Source organism: Pavona decussata, unplaced genomic scaffold (genome assembly GCF_977016875.1).
Source record: "Pavona decussata unplaced genomic scaffold, jaPavDecu1.1 SCAFFOLD_36, whole genome shotgun sequence".
Taxonomy (NCBI): domain Eukaryota; kingdom Metazoa; phylum Cnidaria; class Anthozoa; order Scleractinia; family Agariciidae; genus Pavona; species Pavona decussata.
Window position 1 is genome coordinate 1,204,917 of NW_028145458.1, and position 7,989 is coordinate 1,212,905.

The 7,989-nt window shown below is 39.2% G+C and overlaps 1 long non-coding RNA gene across 1 annotated transcript; it reads right to left on the bottom strand.

Moving 5' to 3' along the window:
• Nucleotides 1-4,335: 4,335 nt before the first annotated feature.
• LOC146484264 (uncharacterized) lies at nucleotides 4,336-7,928 on the bottom strand. Its single transcript, XR_014863678.1, has 2 exons — nucleotides 7,710-7,928; nucleotides 4,336-6,770 (listed from the first exon to the last, which is right to left on the bottom strand). It is a non-coding gene; the product is annotated as an uncharacterized LOC146484264 (long non-coding RNA).
• Nucleotides 7,929-7,989: the final 61 nt, after the last annotated feature.

Genomic DNA, 7,989 nt, shown 5'->3' on the forward strand with positions numbered 1-7,989 from the left:
ATTTTTACCCTGTACGTCATTAGAGCGACAGGGTCACGAGTTCGAAGCCTCGAAAGGCACTTTGTTTTTCCCTTGGGTGGGTAGACGCAATCGATTGAATATTGCTTGGCAAAAATATAAAATCCATCTTTCAAAACGTACTTGTAATTTTTAAGACAACCTTAAAAATCTATTTAATACTATTTTACTGCAAAACAATAATAATAATAATAAAAAAAAAAACTCCAACGCCGTCCAAAATAGCGGCAATGCTTCCGTTTTAGTCCTTCGAGCCGTCCCGGCATACACACGAGCGAGACGTCCCATGTGTGCATCACATGCCATACTGTATTTATTCAATTAAGGTGGTCTTCTACTCAAAAATGGTGAGGTTAGGCCGGCGACACACTTGGCGATTTAATCGCCGATCGCTGCGAACGGTGAAAATCGCAAGGTGTGCCCGGTGCAACGATTGCTATTTTCGCCGATCGCCATGTTCGATATCGGCGATTAAATTCGCCGGCATTCACTAAGTGTGCCCGTTCCCGCGATTTTCTACGCTCATCGCCGCAAATAGCCAGTGAAGTCAACCCATCGGGTTGGGCAATTTTATCACATGACTTTTCGAAACTGCCACATCGCCGCGATCGGCCAAAAAAATTGCCAGGTGTGTTCGCATCAATCGGTGGCGAAAATCGCTTGCGATTTTCTCTATCGATCAAAATCGCCGAGATCGGCGTATAAAATTGCCAGGTGTTACGCCGGCTTGAGGTTGCAAAAGTCACTTCTCTTCAAATAGCAAAATTGTAAGCAATGAACACTTGGGAATGCTGCCTTGAAATAATCTCACTCGATTTCCAGCATTAAACCAGCGAGATTTAAGAAATCCAATCAGCAGTATGCGACTTTTTCCATAGTAACGGCCATAGCAACATTTGCTTACATTTATTAAATGCTCACAAACAAGCGTCAATAAGAACATTACCCCCGCCTGTCTGTAAAATGACATCTGCTTAGTGCTACTACTGTGGAGAAACACCTGACCATGGAGAGAGTCCTGAGGTCCGAGTTTTAACCAACAAAACATGACCCAAATCTTACAGAAACCATGGTTTTTGCATCAAATTACCGTTCAGCTTGTATTTTAGTGTGGCAACTTGAATTTGACAAATGTTTTAGGATAATGAGCGACGGATAAGCTGTCTAGGATCCGTTCCCTTATCTTTAAGACTGTTGTTCTCCAATAACAGAATTTCTCGAACTGAATGAACTTCTGAGCACAATATCTCGGGCGTTTTGTAACCTAGTGTTCTGATATTTTCAGCAAGATTTAAGGACTAAATTTCCTAGGTCGTTAACCTGAAAAATGCTCACGATCTTGAACTGCTTCTCAGTAAGTGAATCCTTGCCCTCTTTTTTATTTCCTTCTACCTTACTTTCTGGAAGAAAAGAATAAAAGTAAATTCTAAAGAGGCCAAGCTGCTTAATTTTCGAGGTTTATCCCCTAAAGAATTCATCAGTGTACAGATCTAAGTTGATTTCATACTTATCCAACTGGCGTTAGCTAGATATCGTGCTTACAATGAACACCCCTATTTTTTACTTAGAAGGCTGGTTAATCATTAGCTATTATGACATGTGACCTGAAAATACTCATTTTGAAGCCAGGGCGTGAATCCCTATAAAGTGATGGTAAAAGTTTCCCGCAAAGTTCTTTTCTAAAGTAATTAAACTTTTGGGTAGAAGACCACCTTAATCACCCTGGGCGCTTATTTAATTTTGGGCCCATGAGGGTGGGTGTTTATTATTTTCCCAACATTTTAAACAAACAAGTGGACATTTAAGAGAATAACAAAAACTAGGGATAACAAGTATTTTTCGTTTTAACAAGAGAAGACAAAGTGTAAAAGCTAACATAAATTAGCCATAAGCAATATCAAAGTTCATTGACTACCGTATCTAAAACAAATATTGGAACACAACTGATGCTCCTCGTACTTCACGCTGGGCTAGTACAGAAATGCTTCTTTTTTTTTTAGTTGGGAAAGGGGTGGGAGTGGGCGATTATTAAGTTTTTGGGCTTTCAGGGTGGGCGCTTATTCGAGGTGGGCGGTTTATTCGAAGGTGGGCAGTTAATCGAGTAAATACGGTATCTTCCTTCATAAAGCTCAACCTACCTTCATTTACTTCCACCAACTTTCATTTTATTTCATATACCTAAGCCGACTTTCATTTGCTTTCAAACACCTCGACCTTCCTTTATTTTCATTCAAACACGTTCGTTTACCTTTATCCTGTTTCATTTGCGTTCATTCACCTTCATCTATGTATATTTAACTTCATTTACGTTCATCCTGTTTCATTTACGTTCATCTTGCTTCACTCCGGTCGGCCGCTCTTGTGAATAGCCAGCTGGTCTGCCTCCTGCCAGTTGGGGTTTTTAACCACGTTGTTTTCAATTTCAATTATTTCTTTGTGAAGTTTAATGCTCGGCCCCACTAGCACTTGTGCTATAAACACTGTCGAGGGTTAATAAAGGTTATTTATTTTTTATTTATTTTTATTTACGTTCATCCTCAGTCTCTTTAACGTAAATGAAACATGATGAACGCAAATGAAAGTGGTTGTACGTAAATTAAGCTGGATGAATGAAAATGAAGCTAGATTAAGCTACATGACTAGTGAATTATAAAGAAGGAAGGTTGAGGTGTATGAAGCAAGTGAAGGTAGTTGATGTATATGGTGGGGGTGTGGAGGTGAGTTGAGGTGTATGAAAACAAATGAAGGAATGTTTGTTCTTATTATCTACATATACATGGGACGCCTTGTGGGACTACTCCCTCCCTGGCTGAGACAGAATTGTACTCATACCTAGTCTTTTTCAGTTTCATCTTAGCTGTTTACACAGAGGCCGGGAAACTTACAGAAAAAAACTGAAAACTGAAAATTTGCGCCACGGGTACTGGCAAAACCAGGGCACTATAACTCTCCCATACACAGAGGACGGTCTCGTCTTCCTCGCAGCCGCTCTTTTAGCTCGTCATGCAATCTTCCCTCCCCAAGTTCGTTGCAGAGGATGGATTGCGGAGCAGCTGTGAGGGAGTCTAAAGGCGGTCAGGAACCCGGCCAGTGATCGACGGATAACACGTGACAACCATCATGTTTGTCACGGGCATTTATCAAAGAAACCCATGACGAGTTCTAGCTAGGGTTTACATCGGTTATCATAGATGGTATAAAACGTAGTTATCTTGGAATCTAAGGGGTTTTTTTTTTTTAACAAATCTAAGAAATGCATAATGGTTTACTTGGGATCTGTGACGGTTTTCTAAGGGTTTTAGGCCAAATCTAAGAAATCGTTAAATAGAAAAAGAAAACCCTCGCAGTTACTTAATAAAGCAGTTGCGAAAAGAAAGCCTGAAAAAAAAAAAAAAAAAAAAAAAACGGGCTTGAACGGGAACGCAGCGATGCCGGTGCAGGGGGCCGTTTCTTGAACTTACCGGGCCCGATTAAAAAGCTAAAAATGTTTCAAATCAAACTTTGTACAGCCGGTTGCCGTGTTTTGGCTGTATTTTTAAATGTTTTTTCGCCGATCACACGGTGATTACAGACATCGTACTTGTCCAATGTTTTCATGCAATTGGAAGATAAGTATTTAAAATTTAGTATTCAAAGCTAACAAAAATTGACTTCTGTTAAGAAATATTTATCACAGAAGACACTTATCGCGCCCGGTAAGTTACCGGGACTTTCGAGAAAGGCCCCCTGTCCGGGGGTGCAGTACTCTACTAACTGCGCTACAGTGTATTAAACCAACTGGAAATTGGTCACAAGCTGTCTCACCCGATCAACAGACAGGCGACAAGAGAGGTCGAGTTGCTGTTGACTTGTCAAAAGACTTGCCAGTTTCGGAAATTCCCTTACATGTTAGACCTCGCTTTCAGAAAGAGGCTCCGAAAAAAAATGGCGACTGGTTCCTTTTATCCATAATCCTTTGCGCACTAAAAACGCGCAGAGAACCGCACAGAAAAATTCTAAACACTCCGAACCTAGCATACAGAATGTTGTTAGTCCAGGGACGAATTGCGCAAAGAATGTGGCTTTCAATGTGCCTACAGAATGTGTTAAGCTCGCAAGGTATTGAGGTAAAATGTACAGCCGCCATATTTTTCCGCAACCTCGTTCCCAAGGGAAAAGGCCCTGGGAACGAGATTGATATTTCCATGCGGTGGATTCCCCAAGCAGAGCTTCCCCGCTTCGACCTCATTATTTTAACATAAGATGCCACGCAACTTCTGTAGATAGTCCCACAAGAGAGCAAAGGCTGTAGTGTTCAACTCAGCAAACCAATCAATGTGCATTTATCAGTGAATCTTTAATGAATTCATTTCACTATTTACAAGTTATTTCTCAGGATACATTGTTGTAAAATACCGTATGCCTAGTCCAGCTGGCTTTTAAAAGAGGCTTTAAAATTACACTACAATCTTGGGCTGTACCTACACTGTAAATTGCACTGGAATTAAACTTTCAATTCAGTTAATTTTGTAATTATCTTATATTGCAGGAAATTATACTCGCGTTGTAGGCAGTGTTTTTGAACCCCCGAAAAATTTGATGCTATGAAAAAATACACCCGCTTTTTTACGTAAAATAAAGTTTCAACAAAATTCTCCAAACTCGCAAAACCATTTTGCCTCGAAATATTACCCTTGATATTTGCTGCAACAAGGTACGTGCACATGTTACCAAACAACAATAAAATTATAATCGGGAAAGATTCCATTTATTTCTTCACAAATGAACCATGACCTTTAAATTCAATAAATTAATTTAAATGAAAATGTTAACGTAAACGACGGAAGGAGACGCTTGAACCGGAGGTTTGTGAAAGAAAAGAACTGCGTGTTTTCTCCTGGGAAATCGTAAGTGTAAAATGTCTCTTCTCCTAATATTGCAGTAAAATCTAACAGTATGCAATGGAAGGTAAAACTTTCTTTAAAGGAAACCTCCACTCTTGAAATAAATTAACGTTAAATTGTTGAAAATACAATTTCATTTCAAACTTCGTTGGAAAGCATAGAAAAAACATTGTGTCGGACAAAACAGGATTGATTATCACCTACTTTCCTTTTAAATTTCCCGGGCGCCGCCATGTTGGATTTCATGATGCAATACGGTTGCTCTATTGTTTACCACAAAAGAACTTCTGCTTACTAACAACAGCGGCAACTGTATGACGTCATGAAATCCAAAATGGCGGCGCCTAATTTTTAGCACACTAGAATGTTTTTTCTACTTTTTCAACTAAAATTTAGAATTTAGACACTATTTCCAACAATTTATTGTCCATTTGTTGTCAGAGTGGAGGTTCCCTTTAAGAGACACCCTCAAGACTAGCTCCATAAGCCTCTATTTTAAGAGTTTATATACATTCACCTTAAATAAAGACTGAGTTACAGACAGGCAAGTGAAATCAGCCAAGACCAGCCATTTGGACGGTGTCTGGTTTAAAGTGCCTTCCATTCATCGGAGCTGGTTGGTGCGACCGCAAATGGAATACACCAATTGGGACAACCACTTCTGTTCTTGGGATCCCTTCAATGTACACGTTTCATTTTAAGAATGTGCTATATACTATCTTGTCGACCCTTCCCTTCAAAATGGTGCATTCAATTTACAAACCACAAGCTCTGACAAATGGAAGGTTCCCTTTGAGAGATATCCATCTCCTACCGTAGTGTCCACTTTAAAAGAGTTCAATACCGGTATACAACTGTATTAATCACTTGAAAAATCTACAAGTATCCTAGGTGCCATTGACAAGCACACTAAAACCCTTTGAGTACCACAGTGGCTTATTAAGTTAGAGACAATGGAAACACATGCCTGACAGGCACTGAAAACTTGAGGGACCCACTCAAGTAAGCAGACCAGGGCCCGGTTGTTGGAAAGTCGATTAACGCTAATCCCAATTAAAAATTAACTGAGGTTTTCAGCTCATTTTAAATGTTTTCAAGAGGTAATTTTAAGCTAATGGAAAAGAAAAGTCTAGGTCAAAACTAAAGGATAAAAATCTCTTGGAAGAATCTTTACTAATTAGTCATTAAACTTGAATCAAAGTTTATGTTCACCCAGGATTAGCTTAACCAGGCTTTGAACAACTGGGCCCAGAAACACATATATAAATTATATATGAGAAAAGAGAGCAATCTTTAAAATAAAATGGCAAAAGAAAAGAACGGGAAATTGTGTGGCAACTGTAGAACTAAATGTTACAAAAATATACAAGGACCTATTCAAATCTATTGGTGCCAATTTAGTGGCCCTCTTTTTCACATTTTCTTCTTTGATGCGTAGGCGGGAGGGGGGGGGGGGGGGGTGTAGTATCTATGTCCAAAGGCCTCAGGAATCCATAGTTCACTGTCACCACCTGATTTCCAGAGTTATTTTAGAAATATATTATACTCCATTAAATCTAGTACTTTTAACTTCCAAAACACGTTAGAAAAAAGGATTTCTGGCAATAATGTTACCAATGCCCTAGACTAAGATGTAAATGAGTAGAATAACCACACTTACAATTAGCAAATTCACTGTCAGTAGAGCATCACCTGTTGTCATACAAGTCAATTCATACATTGAATAATTATTAAATAGTTACTTGAAATAAAGTTTATCATGAGCAGATGCTCCCTTTACATTCAGTACATGTTCAAAGCGTTCCTCTTGTCCCTGTTCTTCCCACGAACCAGCGTCCTTGCCTTGGAAACTGCATTGTTGTATAGTTGCTGTTAAGAAAACCACCCAAAAAAATTAACATCAGCAAATTATATGTGGGATGTGGTCACTGCCATTAAGAGCCTGTCACCCTAGCACTCCCACATTTCTTCATTTGTTACGCGATGTGTTTACAAGGCACCAGGGTAACCCTAGCTGCCTTGTAAACGCTCCGCTTCGGATAACTCGCCTACCCAGGACAACTTTTTACTTGTTTCCAGATCCTTTGAAAAGTTGAAAAGAGTGGAAAATGGCAGAATGAGTATGACCCGGTTTTCAAAACAGCCATTTTCACCTTCCTTCACTCACAGAAACTGAAAATGCATCTAGTGAACTGTCTACAAGCCAATTTTACAATTTGTTACAAATTTCCTGTGCTTTTGCCCACTTCGTGCTGTGTGGTATAGTTGACCCAAGTGATAAGGTAAGCCTACCTGTGAAATCTTGCTTGTAAACCCGGACTATCTTTAACCCCCCTGCTAGGGTAACCCTAGCACTGGGGTTACCCTCACTCCCTGTAAACAGGCCCTAAAAGGTCCTGATACATGGGCTGACTTTTTATGCAACTTGTAATGAAATACTGAGCATTGTATTGCAAGCTGCAGGAAACATGTTATTACCAAAAACATATCTTGTGGAATTGAGAACAGTAAAAAACTAGTCGACCATGTCTGCAACTAACTGGGTAATATTTTATTTTGGGAGACATTATTAGTTGTGATAAGGAGTTCTTACACTGCAGGGCAGAATTTTCCCTGTGTCTCGTCTTGTAAGAATGTTGAGTTGCAAGTTGGAGGAAACATTGCCTTGTGTAACAAAAAAATCCATATCCACATGAATTCCGTATTTTCCTTGCCATGGACTTTCATCTTCGCCATCATATTTCACTCAGATTGATTTTAGGATTCTTTTCCTTTTATATAACTATCAAGAATGTTTTCAACACTCACCCTTTGATATCGAGAGGTTTTATGAACTTCTGTGGGTTTAACCTGAGGTCCCAAGTCGAATATGTCTCGTAGCAGGTCATTCTCCTGTGAAAATATATTGACAGTTTTGATGTGACACCATGCTCCCAAAATACAAAGATTAATAATTAAAGAGCTTAGAGCATTTTATTATTTTTTTAAATTTTATTTTATTAGCTTTGCCTATTAAATGATACAGAAAATAAAAAAACAGCAAGGCTACATATGGTGATAATTTAAAAATAACAACAAAGAAGGACAG